Source organism: Protopterus annectens, chromosome 14.part0 (assembly GCF_019279795.1).
Source record: "Protopterus annectens isolate FY-2018-M chromosome 14.part0, PAN1.0, whole genome shotgun sequence".
Taxonomy (NCBI): Eukaryota; Metazoa; Chordata; order Ceratodontiformes; family Protopteridae; genus Protopterus; species Protopterus annectens.
The window spans coordinates 622,702,188-622,729,817 of NC_056748.1; positions in this window are offsets into that span (position 1 = coordinate 622,702,188).

Below are 27,630 nucleotides of genomic sequence, written 5' to 3' on the forward strand. Positions count from 1 at the left end.
GTCAAATTAATAATTAAATCCCCAAACTGGGAAAAGAACCTCAGATAAAGAAAACATTTACAGATTTTAATACATATTACAAGGAATTAAACAAAACAATGTCAGAATATATTAAATTTTAGCCAACATTAAAAAAATAAACTTCCAAAGAAGTAAACAGTTAATAAAATACATTGCAATAAACGCTATTAAGGAGCAATTAAAAGAATTAAAAAATAATTAGGCTCCAATTTTAGATGGGATAATCCCAGACAAAGTATTATCTCAGAATATAATTTTATTATTAGAAATAAGTTTTCTTATCAGAACATAAAGGTATAGTTATTCCTTCCTCCTGCAGCTGTTCCCCAACTTTACCCATTTTGAAACCAGTTTAATATCCAGAAAATACTCCTCATCTAGGCCTATTAAATACAGACTATAAAATTCTTATGTCTATAATTAAAGACAGACTAAAATATATTGATAATTATCTGATACAGAAAGATCAAACAATTTCTGAGTAAAAACAATATAAAAGAATTAAAAGTGCTATTTTTCCATCCATCCATCTACATCCCTTTTCCCATTTTTGCAAATGTAGTCAGGGTGTCACTTCAACAGTGACAATCATCTAGAGCCAAGGTTTATACCACCGGGGGATAGCACTACAGTGGTAGTTCTTCCACACCACACTCACACCTATGCCCAATTCAGTGTCCAATCCACCTACTGTATGTCTTTGGAATGTGTGCAAAAATCTTCTCTTTCAGCTGTTCCCATTAGGGGTCGATACATCAGATCATCTGTTTCCATTTCTTTCTGTCCTCTGCATCTTACTCTGTCACACCAACCATTTGCATGTCCTCTCTCACCACATCCATAAACCTTATCTTAGGCCTTCCTCTTTTCCTCTTACCTGGCAGCTCCATCCTTAGCGTCCTTTTCCCAATATACCCAGCATCCCTCCTCAGCACATGTCCAAACCAATGCAATCTCGCCTCTCTGACTTTGTCTCCAAACCGTCCAACCTGAGCTGACCCTGTAATGCACTGATTACTAATCCTGTCCATCCTTGTCACACCCAGTGCAAATCTTAAGATCTTTAACTCTTCCACTTCCAGCTCTGACTCCTGCCTTTTTGTCAGTGCCACCGTCTCCAACCCATGCAACATAGCTGGTCTTATTACCCTCTTGTAGACCTTCCCTTTTCACTCTTACTAGTACCCATCTGTCACAAATCACTCCTGACACTCTTCTCCACCCATTCCACCCTGGCTGTACTCTCTTCTTCACCTCTCTTCCACACTCACCATTACTCTGAACTGCTGATCCCAAGTACTTAAACTCATCCACCTTTGCCAAATCTACTCCCTGCATCCTCACCATTCCTCTATCCTCCCTGTCATTCACACACACATTCTTAGTCCTGCTGACCTTCACTCCTCTCCTCTCTAGAGCATATCTCCACCTCTCCGGGGTCTCCTCAACCTGGTCCCTACTCTCACTGCAGATCACAATGTCATCTGCAAACATCATAGTCCATGGGGCCTCCTGTCTGATTTTGTCTGTCAACCTGTCCATCACTATTGCAAATAAGAAAGGGCTCAGAGCTGATCCTTGATGTAATCCCACTTCCACCTTAAGCGCATCTGTCACTCCCACTGCAGACTTCCACACTGTCACACTACCCTCATATATATCCTGTACCACTCTTACATACTTCTCTGCCACTCCTGACTTCCTCATACAGTACAACTCCTCTCTAGGCACCCTATCATATGCTTTCTCCAAGTCCACAAAGACACAATGCAATTCCTTCTGACCTTCTCTATATTTCTCCATCAACACTCTCAGAGCAAACTTCACATCTGTAGTGCTCTTTCCCAGCATGAAACCATAATGCTGATCACTAATCATCACCTCCCTTCTTAACCTAGCTTCCACTACTCTTTCCCATAACTTCAAGCTGCAATTGATCTGTTTTATCCCTCTATAGTTACTACAGCTCTGCACATCACCCTTATTCTTAAAAATAGGTACCAAAACACTTCCACTCCTCAGGCATCCTCTGACATTCCAAGATTTCATTAAATAATCTGGTTAAAAACTCCACTGCCTTTTCTCCTAAGCACCTACATGCTTCTACTGGTATGTCATCTGGACCAACAGCCTTTCCATACTTAATCCTCTTCATAGCTGTCCTTTCTTCCTCCTTACTAATCTGTTTCACTTCCTGATTCACTATCCCCACATCATCCAACCTTCTTGCTCTCTCATTCTCTTCATTCATCAGCTCCTCAAAGTTCTCTTTCCATCTGCTCAACACACTCTCCTCAATTGTGAGTACATTTCCCTCACTATCCTTTATCACCCTTACCTGCTGCACATCTTTCCCAGTTCGGTCCCTCTGTCTAGCCAATTGGTACAGGTCCTTTTATCCCTCTTTAGTGTCTAACCTTTCACACAACTCTCTATATGCCTTATCCTTAGCCTTCACCACCTCTTTCTTTGCCATGCTCATCTCCTTATACTCCTGTCTACTTTCTTCATCTCTCTGACAATCCCATTTCTTCTTTGCCAGCCTCTTCCTCTGTATACTGTCATGTAGTTCCTCATTCCACCACCAGGTCTCCTTGTCCTCCTTCCTCTGTCCAGATGTCACACCAAGCACCTTTCTAACTGTCTCCCTTACCACCTCTGCTGTAGTTACCCAGCCATTAATTAACCAATTATTAATTATTAATTAGCCAGGAATGTGTGCAAAAATAAATACATAAATTCAAATTATAAGCCTTAACATTAAAAAGGCATTTGAGTTTGCTTAATTATTTTTTCTTTTTCAAATCTTTAGTAAAATACAACTTTCTTGACAAGTGTATTCATTTATTAAATAATCTATACAAAGACTCTAAGCATATGCTAAAACCAATCACAAATTATGTAAGAGATAAGATGAGAAATAAAGACTTGAATATTTTTCTAAGATACTACTTTTTGCTGATATATTTTGTTCACAGGACATGTTAATAGATCTCTTAAGGAAATACAGAATTCAGTAAATTATTTTGAAGTAATATCTAAAATGAAAATTAACAGTGGAAAAAACAGAATTTCTGATAATCAAAATCTCTACGAAGCAAAACTTAGTAAAACGTGTGTATAGTAAAAACATAAATTAAATTCTGAGGAATGTATTTACTAGCTAATATAGACTCCATTGTGGAAGAAAATTATAAAAACATCTCTGAAAAAAATATAGAAATAATTACTAACTGGAATAGTTTTTTTCTTTTGAAGATAAGCTAATGCTTATAAAATTACATTACTGCCTAAAATATTATACATTCTTCACTCGACAGCTTTAAAATTAAAATAAATAAATTAATACAGTATTGATTTTCTTTGGTATCCATTGAGATCAAGATCAGCTTATTCTGATTATATAAGAACATGGAATAATGGAGACATTCCAAATACTGAATCATACTCATTAACTTCACTTTTTAAAACCATCTTAAACTGATTAATCACTCTGATGCATGTAATCAGTTATTTGAAAAAAATCTTCTTTAAAACCTTCCTCTTTTGTTTTATATATTATACATAATAAAATATGGATCATGAAATTACTTCAATAATTTTCATAACAGATTAATTCTGATATTAATATAATATTACAATCATTTAAAACTGTATTTATAAGTTATATACTTACAATAACTTGGTGTCTATGTTGTCCTCTTTCATTCCTCCTCACGGCTGGGTCACAGAAGCAACTCTCAGATCTGACTTGGCTGCAATTTTACAGACTAGGATCCAAGTCTCGAGCTCCCTCCACTTCCCATAATGCTGTGTCCTCTGCCTAACTCTATCAGATCGAGTTTGCTGCCCAACTAGCTGACAGTGTGTAGAGAAATAGAAAAGAAATATGAATTAAGAGTTACGATCCCAGAGGCTGATACCAGGAACACTGGTTTCTAAACAGATCTCCACAGGTCTTCTAGATAGCATTGTGTAGGGGGATGGCCAGGAGGGAAGGTGAGGAGGAATGAAAGAGGACAACACAGATACAAAGTTATGGTAAGTACATACCTTATAAATCTGATGTTGCCCCTTTTATTCCTCCTCACTGTTGGGTCAGAGTCCCCAGCTCTACAACTCTTGGGTGGCCTCAAGGAAGGATATGCTAGAGCACTGCAGAACAGAAGGAAGCCCTGCTCCTGGAAATGTCCAATTTGTAATATGTGACAAAGGTATGACTTTTTGACCAAGTGGCTGCAGCACAGATATCGTCTAAAGATGCAATAGAAGAGAAGGCAGATTAAGTGTCCATAGACCTAGTTGAATGGGACTTAGGAGGATGAGATAAATGTAATCCATTTTTGGCATAAATAAAAGTAATACAGTCTGTCATTCATTTAGCAAGGGTAACTTTCATAACTGCCTGACCTTGGTGGCTATGCGAAAAAGACACAAACAGTTGGTCTGATCTTTGAAAAAGTTTTGTCCTATGAAGATAAAAATGTTACTGCCTATGAACATCGAGCAAGTGCAACATACGTTTTCCCTTGTTAGAGAGATTTGGAAAGAAAACTGGTAGTTGTATGGACTGGTTAAAGCTGGATTCTGTAGCTACCTTGAGCATAAAAAGGGATTAGTACAAAGGCCCTCTCAATCCTTATGGAAGATGATGTAAGGAGGCTTAGAAGACAGTACTTGGATTTCCAATATTCTTCTTGCTGAAGTAATGACAATAAGAAAGACCGTCTTCCATGAGAGGAACTTCAAGTCACACTATCTTGTTGGTTCAAAGGTGTTTTGAGTCAGGCCTTGTAAGACCCCAGGTAGGGGAAGAGTCTTTAACTAGAGGTCTGAGGAGGAAGATTCCTTTCAAAAAGGTTTTGCACAATTTGGAGGTTGTAGGGGAACCAAAAATATTTCCTGAATGGAAGTCTGAGATGGCTGCCAATTGGAGTTTGTAGAGAAGCTGGCTCTCTCTTTGAAAAGAACAGTAAGGAAGAGAAGAATAGCTGATATCGGAGCTGAAAAGGGATCAATGTTCTCTTTGAAGGCCCAGAAGACAAATCTTTTCCATTTGCTCCTATACACTTTCTTGGTAGCCAGTTTCTGGGAAGCTAGTACAATATCTAGGACAGGGGAAGCAAGCATGGACCTTTGTACAATTACTGGAAGGGGAAAAACCAAGTAGTCAGTTTGAGGAATATTAAATTGGGGTGAAAACCTTCTATCGGGTGAAGGAGGAGGTCCTGTTTGGGTACCAGTATCCATGCAAAATATTTCGGGAGATACCAGAGAAAGGGGAAGCAAATCTTACAAGGCCAGTAGGGAGTGATGAGGATTATTGAGGTCTTCAAATGTTTTGCTTTTTGTAGAAATTTTGGGATCAAGGGTAGAGGAGGATAAGTGTAGAGAAGACCCGGGGGGGGGGTCAGTCGTGAATCAGACTCCCCCAGAAGGGGGATCAGAACAAAGTAATTGCTGCACTTGTTCTGTAGGGATGCAAATAGACCACAGCAGGGTTGGCCCCAATGGCTGAAGAGCAGGTCTGCTACTGTTTGATTGAGTGACTACTCATAAGGGGTCAGGATGGACCTACTGAGTTTGTATGCCAGAATTATGGACATCTCCGGTGTATGACTTGCAAATAGAAAGCAGTCCGAAGACATCGCCCACTCCCAGAATCTCATGGTCTCTCTGCACAATGGGTAAGAGTAGATTCCTCCTTGCTTGTTGATGTACCACACCACTGACATGTTGTCTGTGTGGATCACAATAGTTTCTAGAGAAAAAACATCCTGAAATGTTTGCAGTGTGAGAAGGACTGCTTTCATCTACAGAACACTGATATAATAGTATATATGTGTGTCCACATGCATTGGACCATCTTTCCCTTGAAATGCCCCCCCCCCTCCCCACCCCAACTGGGAAACATCTGTGGTCACTGTGACTGAGGGGGAAGGAAGAAGGAAAGGTTTGCCGATCATCAGGTCATCTGACAGAAGCCACCATTGGAGATGTTTTCTGCATACTGAAGTCAACTTGATAAGAGCTGACAGAGGCTGCTAGAGAATAGACCATTGAATAGCCAGGGTCCACTGAAGCACTTGCATAAAATGCCTTGCTAATGGGTCTAATGGAATGACAGCCACTATAGATCCAAGAGCCTGAAGTATCAGTCTTGCCGGTGGGGAAGGCTGGCTTAAGATGGCTTGAATATGATTTCTCAATGTCTGTACATGATGAGGGGGAAGAGCTGCAGTCTGATTCATTGTGTCCAAGGAAACCCAAGTGAATTCTAAACTCTAAATCAGAGAGAGATTCAACTTTGTCAGGTTTATGGTGATACCCAGATGATTGGCAAGATTGAAAAGGTAATCCCTGGCCTGAAGTAGTTGATGCCTGGTTGAGGCAGTGAATAGCCAGTCATCCAGATATGGAAACACCCAGAATCCTTGCAGTCTCAGGTGAGCTACAACTACTGCCATGTATTTGGTAAACACGCTGGGGGCTGTGGTGAGTCCAAAGGGCACAGCTTTTACCTGGTTGTGACTGGGTCCCAACCAAAAGCACAACTGTCTATTTTGATGTGATAGTAAATGACCTTTAGGTCTACCAAGCACATCCAATCATCCTTTCACAACAGCAGTAAAATGGACTAAACCATAACCATTTGGAACTTTGCCTTCTTTACAAACAAATTCAGTTTGCTGAGATCCAGAATGGGTCACAGGTTCCTGGTTTTCTTTGGCACTAAAAAGAAGTGCAAGTAAATTCCAAATCCTTTTGTTTGGTTGGAACACCTTGGATGACTCTTTTTTGCAGTACTTTTCAAATCTCTGCTACTGCATACTCCCTCTGACTGGGTGAAACACTGTGGAGGTTCTTTAACCTCTCTGGTGGAGGAAGGAAAAAGGGAATGTAACAGCCTATGCATATGATCTTTAGCACCCATTTGTTTTGTGTTAGATTTGTCCAGGTGGCTGGGTGCAGTGAAAAACGACCCACAACTTTCTCCAAAGATGAACAGTTGAGCAGCGCTTCAAGAATGCTGATACGACTTATCAGAGCAAAGTTCTCTAAAGCCTTGATTCTGTGGACACCCTCTGCCCCTGGGGCAGTGTCTCCAATTAAAACCTCCTCCTCTACCTCTGGATCCTGGGAAGACCCCTGAGATTTTCAGAACCAGGTTTTCTTTCCATTACACTGGTTTCTAGAAAAGGTGCACTGAGGGGCTGAAAACCTGACCCTGATGTCAGACAAAGTCTTCCCTTCCTGCTCGTTGTGGGTTAGGGTCTCTTTGACAGATGGCCCGAAAAGGGAGGATCCATCAAATAGGGCATTCACAAATGACATCCTAAAGGGTTTTACGAAATCACAAAGCCTCATCCAGGCATGTCTTCTAATAGCAATGCCTGAGCCAGTTGCCCATGAGGTGCCCTTCGTGGAATGGGAGATAAGCCTCATGGAAGAACTGGACAAGGACGAGAAAGTTGCCAGTCCGGGAAAATGTTCTTGAAGTCTTCTGCTGATATGATCTCTTCTAGAGAGTTTGAGACTTCCTTAACTAGATCCCTCTGCAATCAAATAAAATGTGCCAAGTAGTTTAATGCTCTCAGAGAGAAAGTGGCTGAGGCATAAACACACTTACCAAACCTGTCTATCACTCTGGACTCCCTGTTAGGTGGATGGACAGTAGAGCTCTGTTCAGCTAGCTCCTTCTTAGTAGCTGCTGCCACAACCACGACATTGATCAAAATACCCTTGGTCCAGTACAGTCTATCTTTAGAGGGCAACAAGAACTTATCTGGTCATTTTAGAATCACTTTGATAAAATCTGGCTTCTTCCAGGCCTGGTGGGACAACAAACTCATGAGCTCGTCCACTGGGGGGACCACCTAAGTTGTGGATGGGCCCATCCCAAAAGCTTTCAAAAACATGGACTCTTCCCAGGAAGGAAGTTAGGCTGACCAACCACCTCTCTGCCTCAGGATCTCTAAAATGTCTCCAAAGGAGACATTCTCCAGTGTTGATCATGGGGATCCTTTCCCTTCATCAAAGTCTGTGTCCTTGGTAATGGACTCCAAGGGGAAGTTGATGTGCCTCCTTTGGCATGTCTTCTTATGAGGGATTTCCTCTGTGGGGTGTTCAGGGGAGGTCCCAGAAAAAGAGGGGACTCCCTCTAGGGGAAGAGTTTGGAGATTTGTCTGGATGGACTGACTCTGGCCAGGCATGATAAGCTTAATTCTCTGGGTCATAGCTCAGAGACTGGATCCCTATGACTAGAGAAGGCCCTTTCTACAACTTGGAATGTTGATGGACCCTGTGAATCCCTCATCAGTACCATAGCAGCCAAGGCAACTGAAGAAAAAAGGGTACAGACCCCCGAGACAAGGGTTCCAGGTAGAATCAGACCTGAACTGTCCAGCGCAGAAGCACCAAGAGGAACAGATGGGAGCCACTTCCCCCAGATCTGATGGGGGCATCCCAGATTCGAGACCCCTGCGGTCCAATGACATTGGAGAAGAGGAGTTCAGGTCGACACTCGGAGAAGAAGAAGGGTAGCTCCTCAGATCAAACCTCAGCTTTCTTGGTTAACTACGATCCTGGGACTCCAATACTGAAGGATGGATCAAAGAAGGAGATTGTGCTGGAAGGCAAATACATGCAGAGCCCAGAGGGGATGCAACAGACAAAATCCCCAACTGAATCTGAGTCTTGAGGATCTTCCTGATCATCCTGTCCAAGTTGACCTCTGAAAGTCTCCTAGAAGACCTGGAAGAAGCTATTGACGAAGGCCTTGAGTGCCTTACAGGTGTCTGCTGCAGTCTGGAGGGAGATGCAGCCCCCATATCTAACACCAGTGTTGGACCTCTTGCTGTCGGATCTGAAACCTTAAGATCCAAGGTGGAAGTCGAAGGTTCTGGAGAGCTGACAATATGAATGATGCCACTCTGATCTGAAGAGTGCTTCGGATCCCACCGGCACCAAAGTAGGTCTCTGATCAGACCCTGCTGGATTCAAAGGTCTTGGAACTTTTAAGGACGGCCCCGAAGATGCCCTTCAAGGACTTTTGAGTGTATTTATTTGAGTCAGAGGACCCTGCCACACACTTAGAGGGGATTTAAGCTCCTGAAGAACTTTCCAAAGAAGCAGGTAAAAGACCCTTGGGAATTAGTTTATATTTGCAGTCGGCAATAGCCCTGGGGATAAAACTCTAACAAATGGAGCAAGCCAACCACAGATGCTCAGGTCCAAGACAATAAATGCACAGGTTGTGTGCATCAGAATGAGGGAATTTACACCTACTTTCTGAGCACAGTTTAAAACCTGATGGTTTATCAGACACTGTTGGAGGGAAAGAACACTACCTGCCTGAAAACCAACACCAGAAAAGCCTTAACAGCAAACACACACACTCAAGAAAGAAGTACTGAGTTAACTACCTAACTATAAAGATGTGCAACTAACTACTAAGATTATTTCTATATATACAGTGGATATAAAAAGTTTAAACACCCCTGTTAAAATGCCAGGTTTTTGTGATATAAAAAAATGAGACCACAATAAATCATTTCAAAACTTTTCCCACCTTTAATGTGACCTATAATCTGTACAATGCAATTGAAAAACAAGCAAATCTGTTAGGGGAAAAATATAAAATTTTTAAAAAGTACAATACGCTGGTTGCATAAGTGTGCAAACCCTTAAACTAATACTTTGTTGTGTGCACACACCCTTAAACTAATACTGTGTTGAAGCACCTTATCATTTAATTACAACATTCAGTCTTCTTGGGTACACACATGCCATCAATTAAAGAGACTCAGATTAACAACAAATAAAGTTCATCTGTCCTAGTAAGATTTTATTGACATTTACTCAGTTGCCTGCTACAGCAAAAGCCTTGATTTGCAGAGAGCTTACAAAGCATCAAAGGGATTTCATTGTTGAAAGGTATCAGTCAGGAGAAGGGTACAACATTTTTTTACAGCATTGGATATACCATGGAACACAGCGAAGATGGTCATAAAAAAGTGAAGAAAATATGAGACAGCTGTGACACTGTAAAGAACTGGATGTTCCTCCAAAATTGATGAAAAGACAAGATGAAAACTGGTCAGGGAGGCTGCCAGAAGACCTACAGCAACACTGAAGGAGCTGCAGGAATTTTTGGCAAGTACTGATTATGTACTACGTGACAACAATCTCCTGTATTCTCTATATGTCTGGACTATGGGGTAGGGTTGCAAGACTGAAGTAATTTCTTACACAGAAAAACCATCTAGGCCCAGCTAAAATTTGCCAAACAGTACATCATGTCTACCAAAAGCATGTGGGAAATGTGTTATGGTCTGATGAGACTAAGACTGAACTTTTTGGCCACAATTCCTAAAGGTATGTTTGGCGCAAAAACACTTCACATCACCAAAAGAACACCATCCCCATGATGAAGCATGGTGGTGGCAGTATCATGCTTTGGGGTTGCTGTTCTTCAGCTGGAATTGGGGCTTTAGTCAAGGTGGAGGGAATTATGAACAGTTCCAAATACCAGTCACTTTCGCCCCAAAACTTTCAGGAGTCTGCTAGAAAGCTGAAGATGAAAAGGAATTTCACCCTTCAACATGACAATGACCCCAAGCATACATCCAAATCAACAAAAGAATGGCTTCACCAGAAGAAAATTAAAGTTTTGGAATGGCCCAGCCAGAGCCCAGACCTAAATCCAATAGAAAATCTGTGGGGTGACCTGAAGAGGGCTGTGCACAAGAGATGCCCTCGCAATCTGACAGATCTGGAGTGCTTTTGCAAGGAAGAGTGAGCAAATATTTTCAAGTCAAGATGTGCTATGCTTATAGAATCCTACCCAAGAAGACTGAATGCTGTAATTAAATCAAAAGGTGCTTCAACAAAGTATTAGTTTAAGGGTGTGCACACTTACGCAACCAGCATATTGTATGTTTTTTATTTTTTATATTTTTCCCCTAACAGATTTGTTTTTCAATTGAATTGTATAGGTTATTAAAGGTGGGTAAAGTTTTGAAATGATTTATTGTGGTCTAATTTTTTATATCACAAAATCTGGCATTTTAACAGGTGTGTGTGAAAAAGAAGTTATGTACCTACCATAACGTTCCATGTTAGTTGTCTTCATCTCGGCTTCTTTCTTGCTGGTTGGGATCAGAGCCGATCCTCGGCTCTGACTCAGCCATCTTCAATAGCTCGAGAGCTGTTTACTGGTTCGAGGCTACCCCTTATCCCATAATGCCTAGCGATAGCTACCCAGATCTCATTTGAAATAGCTAACTCCAGACATAGCAAGAGAATAGACTAATCCAAATAATAGGTTGACTATACCTGCCATAGTCTCTAAGTCAATAGAGGAAAAAAACAAGAGAACACTCAGCCAGTGAAACAGGAACTCCTCTCGGTCCACTAGGACTGGGGGACGGAGGGTGGGATGCAAGAAAGAAGGCAAGATGAAGACAATTAACATGGAACGTTATGGTAGTTACATAACTTCTTTATGTTAAGTGGTCTATCTCGCCTTCGTTCTTGCTGGTTGGGACAGCATTCCTAGCACCTAACACCCTGGGTGGCTCAGTGGAACAGACTCTTCAGAACAGTGGAACCAAAGTCTGCTCTGCTCCTGGAGACCATATCCAGCTTGTAATGAGAAATAAAGGTATGAGGGTTTGCCCACATGGCAGCTGCACAGATAGAATCCATGGGCAACCTGGACTGGAAGGCTACAGAGGTGGCCAAGGCCCTAGTAGAATGACCTTTCAGTTTAATAGGTAACTCTGTTCCTTAATTGATAAATGAAAGTAATAGTGTGTGATAACCACCTCGACAAGGTTACCTTGGAAACTGGGAGACCTTGTTTGCCTAAAGCATAAGAAAGGAATAATTGGTCCAACTTCCTTATTTCTTTAGTTCTGTGCAGGTAAAAATGCAATTGTCTATGGATGTCCAATTGGTGTAGTTTGTACTCTGCCTTGTTGGTATAATTAGGGAAAAACACAGGAAGATCTATAGATTGGTTTATGTTATTTTCTGAGCAGACTTTAGGAAGAAACGAAGGATTAGTCCTCAGAGCAACCCTGTCCTTATGAAAAACCAAGTAGGGAGGACGAACACATAGTGCCTGAAGTTCGGAGATGCATCTGGCTGAAGTAATAGCTACCAGAAAGAGTGTCTTCCAAGATGGAAACTTGATGGAGCAGGATGCTGCTGGTTCAAAAGGGGGCAGAATTAAGGAAGTTAGGACTAAATTAAGGTCCCAAGGAGGAGGGGGATCTCTCACTGGAGGCCTAAGAAGAGTTGTCCCTCTCAAAAAAGCTTTACAGAGCTTATGAGACAATGTTAGAATTTGACAAGCCAACATGAAAGTTAGAAATGGCCGTTAATTGTACCCTGATCGTAGCGGAAGTGGTCCCGGTGTGAAACAGATGTGCCAGGAATTCCAGAATTTTGTGCACTGGGGCTGAAAAGGGATCCACATTCCTAGCCTCTTCCCAACAAGAGAAACATTTCCATTTGCTAGCATAAGTTTTCCTCGTTGTACACTTATGAGAGGAGATGATAATCTCACGGACTGCTGGGGAAATGCTAGGAAGTCTGGCTAAGGTTGGAAGTGGAGCAACCAAGCTGTGAGCTGGAGAGTTTTGAGGGATTGATGCAACCCACCTGATTGATGAACCAGGAGGTCTGGAATTGGGTCCAGAGTCCAGGGATGATCGAGAAGGTAATGATGCAGGAATGGGAACCATATCTGTCGAGGCCAGTAGGAGGCAATGAGTATAATTTTGCAACCCAACGATATTGCTTTCTGTGTAAGTTTAAGTATCAGGGGGAAAGGAGGAAAGGCATAAAGAAGTCCCTGGAGCCAATCGTGGACTAGAGCATCTCTGGGTATGTGACCCGGAAGTGGGAGAAGTAGTTGCTGTATTTGCTGTTGAAGGGGGTGGGAAAGAGACTGCAGCAAGGCTGTCCCCATTTGCGGAAAATAAAATTCGCAACTTCCTGATTCAGAGATCACTCGTGAGGCATGAGGATAGCTCTGCTGAGCCTGTCCGCTATGACATTGGATCTCCCAGGGATGTGCATCAATTGCCCACTGCCAAAGTCTGAGTGCTTCTCAACACAGGGGGTAGGATCTGGTTCTGCCCTGCTTGTTGATGTACCACACCACTGACATGTTGTCTGTTTGAATAGCAATGGTCCCGGAAGGAAGAGAGTCTTGAAGGGCTTGCAATGCCAGGAGCACGGCTCTCATTTCCAGGACATTTATGTGCAGATGGTACTTGTGAGATTGCCAAGTGCCTTGGACTGTCCTGCCCAGATAATGCCTTCCCCACCCTATCACAGAGGTATCTGTCATCACTGTGGTGACCAGAGGGGGTTGTATGAAAGGTCTGCCCTGAGTAACTAGTGGGGAGACCATCCACCAAGAAAGATGCCTTTTGCATGCATCCATGATCATGATCATGTGAGCCATGGGTAGCTCTTGGAAAGACCACTGCATGAACAGAAGCCACCGGAGAATTCTCATATGAAAGTGCGCTAGTGGGATTAGAAGAATGGCTGCTGCCATGGAACCCAGAGTTTGAAGGACATACCTGACTTGGATCCTTTTGCTCTGCATTAGAATTTGTACTTGCTGATGAATTGCAGACACCCTTTCTAGTGGTAGCCTTGCAAACGTATTCCTTGTGTCTAAGTCTGCTCCTATGTAAGTGATAGATTGACAGGGCAACAAGACAGATTTTTCGAAATTTATTGTAATGCCTAGCTGGGTACAGATTGTGATTGTGTAGTCCCGTGCTTGTAGGAGTTAATGCCTGGGGGTAGCAGCGAGGAGCCAGTCGTCTAGATATGGAAACACCTGGAATCCTTGATGTCTCAGGTGATCCGTGACCACTGCCATACATTTGGTGAACACCCTGGGGGCTGTGGTGAGACTAAAGGGCAGAGCTCTGAACTGATAATGACTGGCCCCCAGCCAGAAGCGAAGATATCTCCTGGAGTGACTGATACCACAATAAAGAAACGCTGTAACCACAAAACGCCAAACAAAGCAAAAACAGCTATACCAGTCCAGATAACCTCCGCCACTCGATCGTTGCTCACAATAAGGTACTACAAGTTCCAGCCAAGTTTATTAATGTCACAATAAACACAAACACGTTTTCATCGAAAAAAACGACTTCTTCAGACAAATACTTGTGCAACACTGCTGTTTAAGTACTTTCCATACTCAATTAAAATAGCACAATTAACCAATAATTCAATTAAAAAGTTAAAAAATGAAATATATGTAATATTGCCTTATGCTATGTTTAAAACACAAAACCTCTACCCACAATGTTCTTGTGGGTTAAATACACAGTTTTCAAAGGTAATATAAACATCAAATACAATAGGCTTGGGAAACATAAAACCAATGATAACCTCACCATGTTAAAAATTGTTAAAATAATATTATATTAAATATATATAATATGTTATCATAAATAACAGTAATTAAATAGGTTGAATCAATGAGATATAACATAAACACAGTCCAGAATATCAATAAAAATTGATTACATAAATAATTACTAAACTCAAATCACTTTGATTTCAAACCCTGCATTATATACATCCTGCCTTAAGTTTAAGGCAGGGTGCAATGGAAATAAAATCATTGAGACCCGGAAATTTATTAGATTCTAAAAGAATCTGCCAAAAGGTCTCTCTGTGAGCTAGCTTGGCTTCCCAGGGTCCTCCCCTGATATCCTTGGGAACAATTTCCAACACAAAAAACAAAAACCTAGCCCCCTCACAGTCAATAGAATGCCTATACAATGCATTTTTACTGTTTAATTTAATGATGTCATATTGGTGTTCGTATATGCAACGTCTTAACTGTCTTTCAGTTTTACCGATATAAAATGCCTGGCACAACTGACAAAGGGCCAAATAAACTACCCCAGTGGACAAACAGTTAGAATAGTCTGAGGCTTTAATATCCCTGTTCCTACTTTCTAAATATACATGGTGGTCATGCATTATATATTTACATGAGGAACAACGACCGCATTTGTAAGTCCCTTTCCTAATACAGAAAGACCTTACAGGTTGATCATGGTGTTCCAACACCCTTTTAATGTTTATCCCTCTCCTAAAAACCGTTTTCAGGTCCTTGCCTTTAAGATGACTCAGGTCCGTAAAATCCTGGAATGACTGCCATTTCTTTTCTACAATTTTCCTAATGTGTACTGCATTGGTACTAAAATCAGTTATAAAGGCAAAATTGCTAGAGAATGGACAAACTATGTCCCTTTGGGTATGGCCATTGGTATCCCCAGTGCCCCTACCCAAGATAGGACCAAATCTGGTAGTACGAGCAGCCTCAACTTCTTCCCGAACTGATTGTATCAGACCAATTGGATATCCCCTATCCAGAAATAGGGATGTAAGTTTGTCACACTCATCTCTAAAATCTCGATCCTGTGTGGTCATCCGGGACACCCTGACATATTGTCCTTTCACAATTCCTCTTTTCTGGAATCTGGGATGTGAACTCTGATAATGAATATAACTGTTAGAGAATGTGGGCTTCCTGTATATACAGGACTTGACCCCATCACCATCCTTGGTAACAGTCACATCCAAATAGTTGACACTATTATAGGATATTTGATGTGTGAATTTTAGGAAGGTCGTGGTTGTGTTGATATAATTCATAAAATCGTCAATGCGACCAACCGGCCCATTCCAAAAAATACATATGTCGTCCAGAAACCTGCAGTAGTAGTTCCAATAGATAGAAAATTCACTATTAACCACAAATTTCTTTTCCCATATGGACAATACAATGTCAGCATAAGTGGGGGCACAGTTGGCACCCATGGAAACACCAGAGATCTGCTGAAAGTACTCTCCAGAAAAGAAAAGAAAATTGTTGTTTAACACCAAACCTAGGAGCTCAATAACCATTTGTACATCATTGTTGGTAACATCAGGACATGCCCATAGGGCCTCCTCCATCCATTCCAACCCAATATCTGATGGATTAACTGTAAAAAGGTCTACCACATCTATGGTAAGAAATGTAACCTCAGTTCTAAATAAATGGGTATGGACATTGCGTAAAAAGGCCCAAGAGTCTTTGAGAATATAGTCCTGTCTCCCCCACATTTCCTTCAATTTCCAATCCAAAAACTTGGAAATATTGTGTGTTTTGGACCCTTGTGCCGCTACAATGGGTCTCAAGGGTGGGTCAGATGGGTTTTTGTGTATCTTGGGCACCCCAAAAATCGTGGGTACCCTAGGATCAGTATTGTTGAGATAGGCAAAAATGTCCATTTCAATAACTTCCTGATCCACCAGGTCTTTAATGGCCAAATCTATCTTTTTATATGATAAATTGATTTCATGAATAGAGGCAGAAGTATATTTGTTATAGTCATGTAGAATATTGTACATTTTAGCCTGGTATAAATTTTGGTCCATCAGCACCGTCCCCCCACCCTTGTCGGGTTCCATAACCCTCAGGGAGAGAGCATGACTCAAATTGTAAAGTAATGCACTTTCTTCTTGGCTTAAATTGGCAACATACTTGTCTTTGCCTAGTTCTTTTCTAAATTGCTGCTCAATTCTATGTTCCAAATTCTTGAGTTGGGGATGAAGTGGGGGGTTAAAAGTACTGGACTTTCTCAGATGCAAACTAGAAGTCCCAGACGTCCCCCCCTAACAAATTCTCTAAGTTTAATTTACGTATAAGTAGCTTCAAGTCCAAAATAGTGTGAACTATGTTACTACATCTGTTGGGGACAAATTTAAAACCTTTAGTAAAGAGCTGAAAACAAACATCAGTAACAGGAAAATCGCTGTAATTGTATATATGGTAGTTGTCCTTGGTGTACATACAATAGTCTCCTATTTTAGTGACTGTAAAATTACCATCAACTACCATTCCTGTTTCCTGGTCTTCCTCCATGCTCGTGGTGGTCCCCCTCCCCTCTGTTCCTGGGGTGATGTTACTAAAGGGGGACGATTCCCTATTGGGGGGTACCCCTGTTGGCGAATCCGCTCTGACCTTCGAGGTAAAAAATCATCATCCTCATTGCCCTCAACCTGTGACTGATCTTCGACAAACACCTCAACTTCATGCTCCTCCAAATTTAAAGGTTCAGGGTCATCCCTGTTAACATTACGCTCAGTAAGATTAACTTGTGTGTACCTTCTATAATATGGTGGATTGGGATACTGTCTACCCTCCTGATACTCTTTGATATCCCTACTGAGTTTCTTGTATTTCCAGTTAAGCACAGTATCACAATGCTGGTCTACCCCCCTCCGAATGTCATAGTATTTGGATTTTTCAACCTCAAACAATACATCAGCAGTAACATTCTGATTATATTTAAAAATATCAGTTTGTAAACATTTAATTTCTTTAGCATTTTTCTTAATAATGGCCTTGACAATTTCAAGACCACACTGATCAAAAGCTTGAATCAAATCTTTGTGAAACTCACTACCAGGACTAACCTGGTTGGGATATTTATATACACGTAAACCTTTAGGTACTATGCCTTTGTTAAGGCATTCAGTCAAATAAATATTGTCCAGCTCTAAAGTTTTGTACCTGTACAGAGCATTCTCGAGTAGACGTAACGACTCCTTAAAACTGGGACTGTCCCCTGTATTGCGAGCTCCTTGCTCGCTAAACCGAAAGTTGGGCTTCATGTGAACCCATTCAAGGAACGTAGATGTTGGTATTCCATCCCTCTCATGTGTACACAATGGAGGGTCGGACAAGGGATTAAGTCCTTGTTCACGAAGAACAGCTGGTGTATGATTGAAATCAGTCCCGCTTTGTGACTCCGTTGTTCCTGGTAGATGTGCATGGACCAAACCATGTGGTTGAGGAGGTACAGGTGGAAACGCCGAGCTGTTAGTAACAGCTTTTAAGACTTCTCGTTGGTCTAAAATCAAATTATTAATACCTTGTCCCAACGGTGTAAGTAAATTGATAAGGGCAGTCAATTGACCCGTGAGCTGCGAGATGCCATCCTTTTCGGACCTGTGAGAATTGCCATGGTAGGTACTCTGGCCATCGCTTGCAGTGTAAGAACTCGAACTGGCTTCCATGACTAATACCACAATAAAGAAACGCTGTAACCACAAAACGCCAAACAAAGCAAAAACAGCTATACCAGTCCAGATAACCTCCACCACTCGATCGTTGCTCACAATAAGGTACTACAAGTTCCAGCCAAGTTTATTAATGTCACAATAAACACAAACACGTTTTCGTAGAAAAAAATGACTTCTTCAGACAAATACTTGTGCAACACTGCTGTTTAAGTACTTTCCATACTCAATTAAAATAGCACAATTAACAATAATCCAATTAAAAAGTTAAAAAATGAAATATATGTAATATTGCCTTATGCTATGTTTAAAACACAAAACCTCTACCCACAATGTTCTTGTGGGTTAAATACACAGTTTTCAAAGGTAATATAAGCATCAAATACAATAGGCTTGGGAAACATAAAACCAATGATAACCTCACCCTGGGGGCTGTGGTGAGACTAAAGGGCAGAGCTCTGAACTGATAATGACTGGCCCCCAGCCGGAAGCGAAGATATCTCCTGCAGCGACTGTCCGTCTTGATATGGTAGTACGCATCCTGAAGATCTATCGAGCACATCCAATTGTCCTGACCCAGAAAGGGTAGAATGGACTGTAGCGTGACCATCCAAAACTTTGTTCTTTGTACAGACCTGTTTAGTCTGCTGAGATCCAGAATCGGTCTCCAGTCCCCTGTCTTTTTTGGTACTAAAAAGAACCTTGAGTAAATTCTGGATCCATGCTGGTCTGCCGGGACTTCCTGGATGGCTCTTTTTTTTGGCAGTTTTGAAACTTCTATTACTGCTTGCTCCTTCAGATTGGGTGGAACATCTGGAAGGGTCTTCCTTGACTGTAAGGGGGGTTGATGGAAGGGAATTTTGTAACCTCCGGATATAATAGACCGTACCCATCTGTCTTGTGTTAAACTTTTATTTATTTCACAATTCTCAGGATGAGCGCTTTCATTTGCTACAAGCAAACTTCATCAGATAAAATGTTCACTGGTGCCACCTTTTTATATATACCAACTACACTGATCATGTTTTGGATGAGACATATTTCGAACTTTTTTCAAAGGGATTCAAATTTGTCAAATCTAATAGGGGAGATCTTGCTGACACATTAATTGAATTAAAGTTATTTCTTAGGAAAATGAACCTTAGACTGTTTCACAAAAATAAACCTCACAGTGCCATTGGGCTCACTAATACTTCATTAGTGAGAAGAAGCACTTTCAATCCTCCTTTGCATCCGACTATAGCAACATTTGAAAATATTGTTACCAAGGAGATTTATGATAAGTTTAACAGCTTCAGGAAAGGTCCAACGTGTTATAATTTATCTAGGAAAGAAGAGAAGTTGTTGAACAGTTTGAGGAATGAAAATAGTATTAGATACATGGAACCTGACAAAGGTGGGGGGTTAGTGATGTTTCATCAAATTGATTACACGAACGCCTTAACATCCTTATTGTCAGATGAGAACACATATTCCTCAGTGTCTTATAATGAGATCCAAGTAGCTTACGGCAGGATCGATTCCTTATTGGAAGAATACAGGATAGAAAATAGAATAGAGGGTTCCACCTATGATTTCTTAAAACAAACTTATCCTGTTATTCCGGGGTTTTTTGGAATCCCCAAGTTACACAAATCCATTACACAACCTCCCTTTAGACCGATTGTATCGGCTAAAAGATCTAAGACACACCCTTTAGCGGTTTTCATTGACCGATCAGTTAAGAATATTTTTCTCAACCAAAAGCATTTGGTTAGGGATTCTTGGGACTTTTTGGGTAAGATTGACAAAAGTTTATGGTCTGAAAGTTGTCTTTTCACCACCATAGATGTGAAAGATCTTTTTCCTTGTATTCCCAGACATGAAGGGTTTGAATTTTTTGAGGAAAGCATTTCCAGGTATTCTGATTTACCCTTGGATAGGAAATTGTTAATCCTAGAACTAATGGAGGTGGTGATAGACAACAATTTTCTTAGTTTTGATGGTGAATATTACAAACAAACCAGTGGCGTAGCTATGGGGGCAGCTTGTGCCCCCGTTTACGCCAATCTGGTTTTATTGGAATGGGAAAACAGATTTATTTTTTCAGGTCCTTTTATTAGTTACATCACAACCTATCTCCGATTTTTGGACGACATCTTTGTTATATGGGAAGGAACGGTGGAGAAGTTGGAAGAATTTATGAAGTATATCAACAATTCCACCACCTTTCTTTCTTTTACATATCAAGTAGATAACACATGCATAAGTTATCTGGACATTATGTTGAGTAAAACCAATGATGGTTTTAAGTCACAGATTTATAGGAAACCCACCTGGTGCAACAGCTATCTCCATTTTGACAGTCAACATCCCTACCATCAAAAAAGGAGCATTGTGAAGGGGCAGGCAGTGAGGGTGGCAAGAATGACATCAGAATTTATGGATTTACATCAGGAATTTTTGTTTCTGGGTGAGAAATTTATTAAGAGAGGCTACCCTAAAAAACTGGTAGGTGAGACTTTACAGGAGGTTTATATGGGGTGGGGGACTAGATATAAATCTTTACTGGGGCAACCAGGATCTGTTAGTGTTAGTCCAATAGAGGAATTTAGGGATTTCCAGGGGGCTTGTGTCATTGAACATAATGGTTTTTCAGACCATGTAATCCGGATACTTCAGAACAATTGGTCTATTTTAAAAACGAACCAAGAAGTTCATGGCACGGCTGGGGACGGACCATGGGTCATATACAAAGTTAGTCAGAACTTTAAGAAACTTTTTGAAAGGGGAACAATTATGTATATACATAATAGGGGAACACATTCTTGTGGGGCATGTAGCCAATGTTCTCACATTCATCAGGTCGATCACATTACATTAAATAATGGTTTGAACAGCAAAATCAGATTTTGTAGAGGGAACTGCAGGACTAGAATGTTGGTGTATTTGGCGACCTGCTCCTATTGTCCGGCATATTATGTGGGCAAAACTGAGAGGGCACTAAAGACCAGGATCTACGAGCATATGAATGACATCAAAAATAAAAAAGAAACCAGTGCCCTCTACAAACACACCACAGTCTGTGGTTCTCCACCTGATTTTAAATTCGGTATTGTGGATTTGATTGACAGGAACATGAGAGGAGGGGATTATAAAAACCTTTTGTTACAGAAAGAAATTAGGTGGCAGTTGAGACTAAAGTCAAATATAGAACCAGGCTTAAATGACTACATTAACATCAAAGCCATTTTGTCAGGGAGATCTGATTTGGTATAATTATTAATTTTTCAAAACATCCAACAATTCATCAAATATAATACTTAGAAAATTGTTAATATGACCAATGTGCATGCACCTATTAATTAATGTTTTGGTGGCATGAATGATTTTTGAATTATTTTCATATTATTTTTATACTATTTTTTTGTATTCAATTGTATTTAATGTATCCAGTGAAGGTTTTTAAATACTGTGTCTTGTAACTTTAAGAATTCTAGACTTAATTGAGTAATTAGTTTAGTTTATCTTCTTTGGTATATATAAAAAGGTGGCACCAGTGAACATTTTATCTGATGAAGTTTGCTTGTAGCAAACGAAAGCGCTCATCCTGAGAATTGTGAAATAAATAATTATTTTCTCCCAGCTGCAGATATTTTGTTTTATCAGTTTCTTTGTGCTTCTGTGGATTTTGTGTTAAACTTTGCCAGGCTTTTGGGTACAGTGAAAGTCTTCCCCCGACTGCCTCCAGAGGTCAGTAGCCAGGCAACCCTTCAGGGATGCTGGAAGGGTTTATCAGAGAAAGATTCTCTATTGCCCTGGTTCTGCGTACCCCCCTCTGCCATGAGGGCTGCGTCTATTATTACTGTTTCCCCCTCTACCTCTGGAGGAAAAATCAGTACGTGTGTCGGGCAAGGCTCCCTGAGATTTACGGAACCACATCTTCCCACTCTTCTGACCCTTGGGGTAAGGTCTAGAGGGAGTGGAAAAACGGACTCCCATGGCAGAGAGAGTCTTGCCTTCTTGCTTACACCTAGTCAAAGTGTCTTTCACCTGTGGTCCAAAAAGAAAGGAACCATCAAAGGGGGTATTGGTGAAGGATGCTCGAAAGGGTTCCGCAAAGTTACACAGCCGCATCCATGCATGCCTCCTAAGGGCCACACCCGTACCTGCGGCTTGACTCGCCCCATCGGCTGCATAGGAAATGAGCCTTATGGAGAAGTTAACAATAGAATTAAGCATTGCTAGCTGGGAAACTACTTTGGCTTGTGCTCCCTCAGCTATTGGATCTTGGAGGGTATCTCCGAGCTCTTTAAGGAGATCCCTTTGAAGTCGGGTAAAATGACATAAGTAGTTCAGTGACCTCATGGAGAAGGTCGCTGAAGCGAACATTCACTTCCTGTATCTGTCCATCGTCCTAGACTCCTTGTTTGAGGGATGGACAGATGAAGAGGTCTCCGCTAACTCTTTTTTGGTGGCTGCTGCTACCACCATGGCATCAACAGGAACACCTTTAGAAAGGAATTGTTTATCCTGGGGTACTGTAATGAATTTACCAGGTCTCCTCGGAGTTGGTTCCACTGTATCCGGAGCTGATCAAGCCTTTCGAGCCACCACTGCCATAAGTGGATCGAAAGGCGGAGAAACCCAGGAGGTGGAAAGTTGGTAACCGAAAGCATCCAGAAATACAGACTCATCCTCGGTAGGGGCTAGGGGATTCCAGTTCCCCCTCTGCCTAAGCATTTCCAGGATGTCCGAGAAGGAAACCTCTTCAGAGGGGGATCTCAGGGACCCTTCTGAATCATCTAAGTCTATATCAGAAGTGACAGACTCAGGGGAGTCAATGTGCTTCCTCTTACACTTCTTCTTCTGAGGGGGCTCCTCTGAGTGATCAGGAGAGGCCTCGGAAGAGGAGGAAACACCCAATGGGGTGTCATGGAGCATCGGTTCCCTACACTTAGGGTCTGGAGGAGGAGCAGAGGTTGGCACAGGCACTACGGGGGAAGGAGCCAGTGGGGCTGAAAGTGGAGCTGAGTCAGAGGACAGCACACTCCGCATGACCTCAAAGGCGCCCCTGCCACAAGGCAGAGAAAGTTCCAGTTCCAAAGAAATAGGAATCTTTCTCCGCACCAAGGGGGACAGCTCCGAGGCTGATGTTGGAGCCGAGCTCACCTGCGCCAAAGCTCCGAGAGGGAGAATGGGGTCAGACAAAGGTCCAATGCCACTCGCCCCTTCAGAGCTGATGAGGGAGCCATGGCACCCAGATCCCTTGATGGAAGGTACCACCGAGGGAATGGGAGCCAATGTCAGAACCGAAGGGGATTTGGTTATCGGAGCCGATGGTTCCACTACTCGAACCCCAACGAACTCCGGCTCTGAACTGTTGGAGGGGGAACAATGAGAGAAGTGGATGGAGCCGATACCTGTTGAGGAGGGCTGGGCAACAATTTAGCTAGTGCCTGCGACTTTAGCAACCTACTGACTACTCTCTCCACATCATGATCTGACAGCCTAGAGGATCGGGAGGAGTGAGAGGATCGGTGGCAACGCTCGCTTTGAAGTAAAGGAGACAGAGGAGCCAAATGCACTGACTCTAAGGAAGGGGACCTCAGCCTTTTGTGGCTCCATGACGGCTCCGAAGCCTCTGATGGAGCCGACAGGGAGGTTGTCTTTTCGGTACCAGCTGGAACTGACGTTGAAGGAAAGTCCTGTACTGAAGTTGGCTCCAAAAGTGGAGCCGACGGCTTAATGGATTTAGGGGATTTCACCGGCTGTGAATTCTTGGCCGGTGAATCCTGGGGTTTTAACAGACCCCTAAGAATCAACTTATTCTTCCTCTCCTGCAGGACTCTTGGACTGAAGGCATGGCAAATAGAACAAGAGTCCTGCAGGTGCACAGCACCTAAACAATAGACGCAAGAAGTGTGCCCATCTGTCAGAGACATTTTCGGACAGCATGAGTCACACTTCTTAAACCCAGAAACCTTAGCTTCCTTGGACATGCTGTACTGGAAAAAAGGAAACTAACCAATTTAACACAGACAATAAGAGTAAATACTCAGTTAGACACAAAAAAGCACACTAGTACTAAGAAGGATTTTTTTTTTTTTTTTTTTTTTTAAAGGTAATAGGATAGCCTCTAATTTAAACAGCTAACCTAGAAGAAAAACAATAGGAAAGCCTCTAAGTTAAACAGCTAACCCGGGAAGGGGTGGAGGGGTGGAGAGAACTCTCTAATTTAAACGAGTTCTACAAAAAGAAGGGCACAATAGAAAAAAAGAGTCAACTACAACAGTAACAACACTATCGCTAAAATAAAACAGAAAGATACTAGAAAAGTTAAATTCTAGAGAGAATTTACACAAAAAGTTAAATATGCAAGCCTGAGCCAGAAAAATGACACCCTCGCAGCTGAAGCGGCAAACAAGATCTGGGTAGCTATCGCTAGGCATTATGGGATAAGAGGTAGCCTCGACCCAGTAAACAGCTCTCGATCTATTGAAGATGGCAGAGTTGGAGCTGAGGATCAGCTCTGATCCCAACCAGCAAGAACGAAGGTGAGATAGACAACTTAACATCTTTTTATATCTACTGAATATATATATATATATATATATATTTTTTTTTTTTTTTAATTTTTTTTAAAGTACAACAACACACATGCACCAATGACTAAAAGGGGAGGTAAGAGAAGAAAAGGTGGGCAAAGCCCAACAGCAGAACAAGGAGTGAAGGAATAAATTTTAACCGTGCACTGCTAAGGAAGGGGAGGAAACTGGAGAGAATCAAAGAAAAAAAAAACACTTATCTGAATATCTGCTATGAAGAGTGAAGGATTATAGAAGAATAATAGAAGGATTTCCACTACTATCCAAAAGGCTTGAGACTCTACAAACCACGTCTGTCACTGCTGGTGGCAAATGAGATCTGAGGGAGTTGGGCAGAGGACAGAGTATTATGGGAAGTGGGAGGAGCTCGAGATTTGGACCCTAGTCTGTAAAAATATGCCTGAGTCAGATCCGGGACCCAACCATGAGGAGGAATGAAAGGGACAACATCAAATATATATATTAAACATAGTTTTATTTTATTTTTCCTACTGCACATATTCCAGGATTGACAGTAATATTCAAAGCGACATATAAGATATAAAACACAGTAACATTCTATATTGTTCTAATTGTTTAAATGGGGCTAGATCACTGTCAGTATATACAATTATGCACATAAATGAATTAGATCACTTAAAATGGGTTTTAATTAATAATATCAAATTAATGCTTGAGGATAACAAAATTCAATGAAAGTGAAAAGAGGACTATACTAAATTTTTAAAGTATTGATGATTAGTTAGTGGAAATGGAGATGCAAAACCTTTTTTTATCTCACTTGCATAAACTAATTATGTAGTTTTGTGTAAAAATAAAAATACTGGTAATGCATTAAACAATATAATCTTAAAGAGGCTGATGATAAAAACAAAGAATTCATATTAAAAATGATTAGAACAACTTATAGTGTATTGGGGTAATATTCAGGATTTTTAAGCCATGTATTCAGAAATATGTATAATTTCTAATTTTCTTACAGTAACTAATACTCAAATTCTAGGGTATACAAATGTATCTCATTATCTATTAATGTGAACACTTTTAACAGTAGCAAGAAAGGACATAATAATTAATTATAAAAAAGAATTAATTATATAAAAAGCACCTCATAACTTTTCAAAATGTTATCAGTCTTTCCAGTGTTGTATGCCACAAGGAAATAAGACTGGTCATACTGATATTGAAAAAAATAATTAAAGTGAAAAAATGATACTAATGCAATTTGTCAACTAAAAGCACAATAGAAATATATTTATATGGAAATATGTTTTCTCATTTTTGTGTGTGATTCATATGTATGCATAATTCCTATTTGTATATATGCATATAAAGTTCTGTATGTATGTTACAAAAATTTTAAAAATATATAGGCGGTCAATGCTCCTATTTTAAAAGAATGGCAATGGTCTTATTGTGCATTGCTGCTCACTTTAACCATGGCTTAGCACTTCTTTGGAATTATATGCATGTCTGGCAATGTTCACAATGATTTCTTTGATATCAATGTATCACACATTTCAATTAATACATCTGTATTTTCATCATCAGGTTATCTAGTGGGTTGTGCCATTTTCATTGAAGACTTGGTGGGAGCTTTGCAATAATACAGACAATAGTTAGTGCTTCATGTCATACACTGGTGAGTTTGGAATAATGGTTAAGGTCTTCACATCATAAGCACAATGTACAGAGTTTCATTCTAGCCTTGGGTTATTGGCTAGGCCTAAAATGGCCTTTCAGGGCAGTTAGCCTAGTAGTCATCTATGAACATATTAACTTTATTTGCATTAAGAAAGAAATAAGCACATTCATACTTAACTAATAACCACAAACACATTTCAAGTAAAGAAAAGTGGACACGGTCTTACATTTAGTGTGCCAATTAATATTGGATGCTAATTCCTAATAATGGGAATAAACTTGGAAGATTTGACCTTAACTGTCTGTCCACTAACAAATGTCCTGGCACAAGTGCTAAGGATTGGAGAGGTGGATTTTAGTAGTCTAGCCATGAATGGTGGATAAGAGTTTAATTTGAATAACTACACTTTCTGAGGATGCTCTTTACTTGGAGCATTTTATCTACTTTTTTTTTTTTTTTTTTTTTTTTTTTACAAACAATTTTATTAAATTATTACAAAACAGTGACAAAAGGGCACATACATTACTGTAAAAGAAAAACATAGTAACATTTTTCACACACACCAATTATTCACCCTGACATTACATAAATTGCTGAATTCCTTTTTTCCCTTAAACTCAACTCCCCCTTCACCTCCTCTTGAACATTATTCTGCATGTATTGTTCCCACAGATTCTGTTCACTTCTATGTAACTGATTGTTTCCTTTTTTTCTAAATATTATTGTCTAAAGAAAAATATACTTTAAAAATGATCAGAACACGGTAGGTTCAGGTTAAGGCACTTTAATCTTGCAGCAAGGAGACAAAAACGTGCTATTACAGAGTTTGTCTAACTAGAAACAGGAAATACTTTCATTTTTATACATTCTCTAACTAGACATGGCCTACCAAGCTGACGTAACAAATTACCACCTTTTTCATCATCATCTGTTGACCATCATTCCCATGAATTTCTGCTGATTTATCAATTTTTATGTGAAACTTCCTGAGGAAAACAACATTGCCTTGATTACTACCAGTTAGATACATGTTATGTTACCATTCAAGGTACTATGGCTAATTCAAGCACAATGCTAACAGTTCATTTCTCTAATAATCCTTGGTCTACTTTATCTCTAAGCTACTGCAGCTGTACATGTTCTCATGCTTCGAACAGAGCTGATTGTTTAAAATCATTACATTTACAGAATATAGTATTGTTCATTCATTTGTTCCTGACCTAGCAGATAAGCACCTGCTTCTCAAGTACA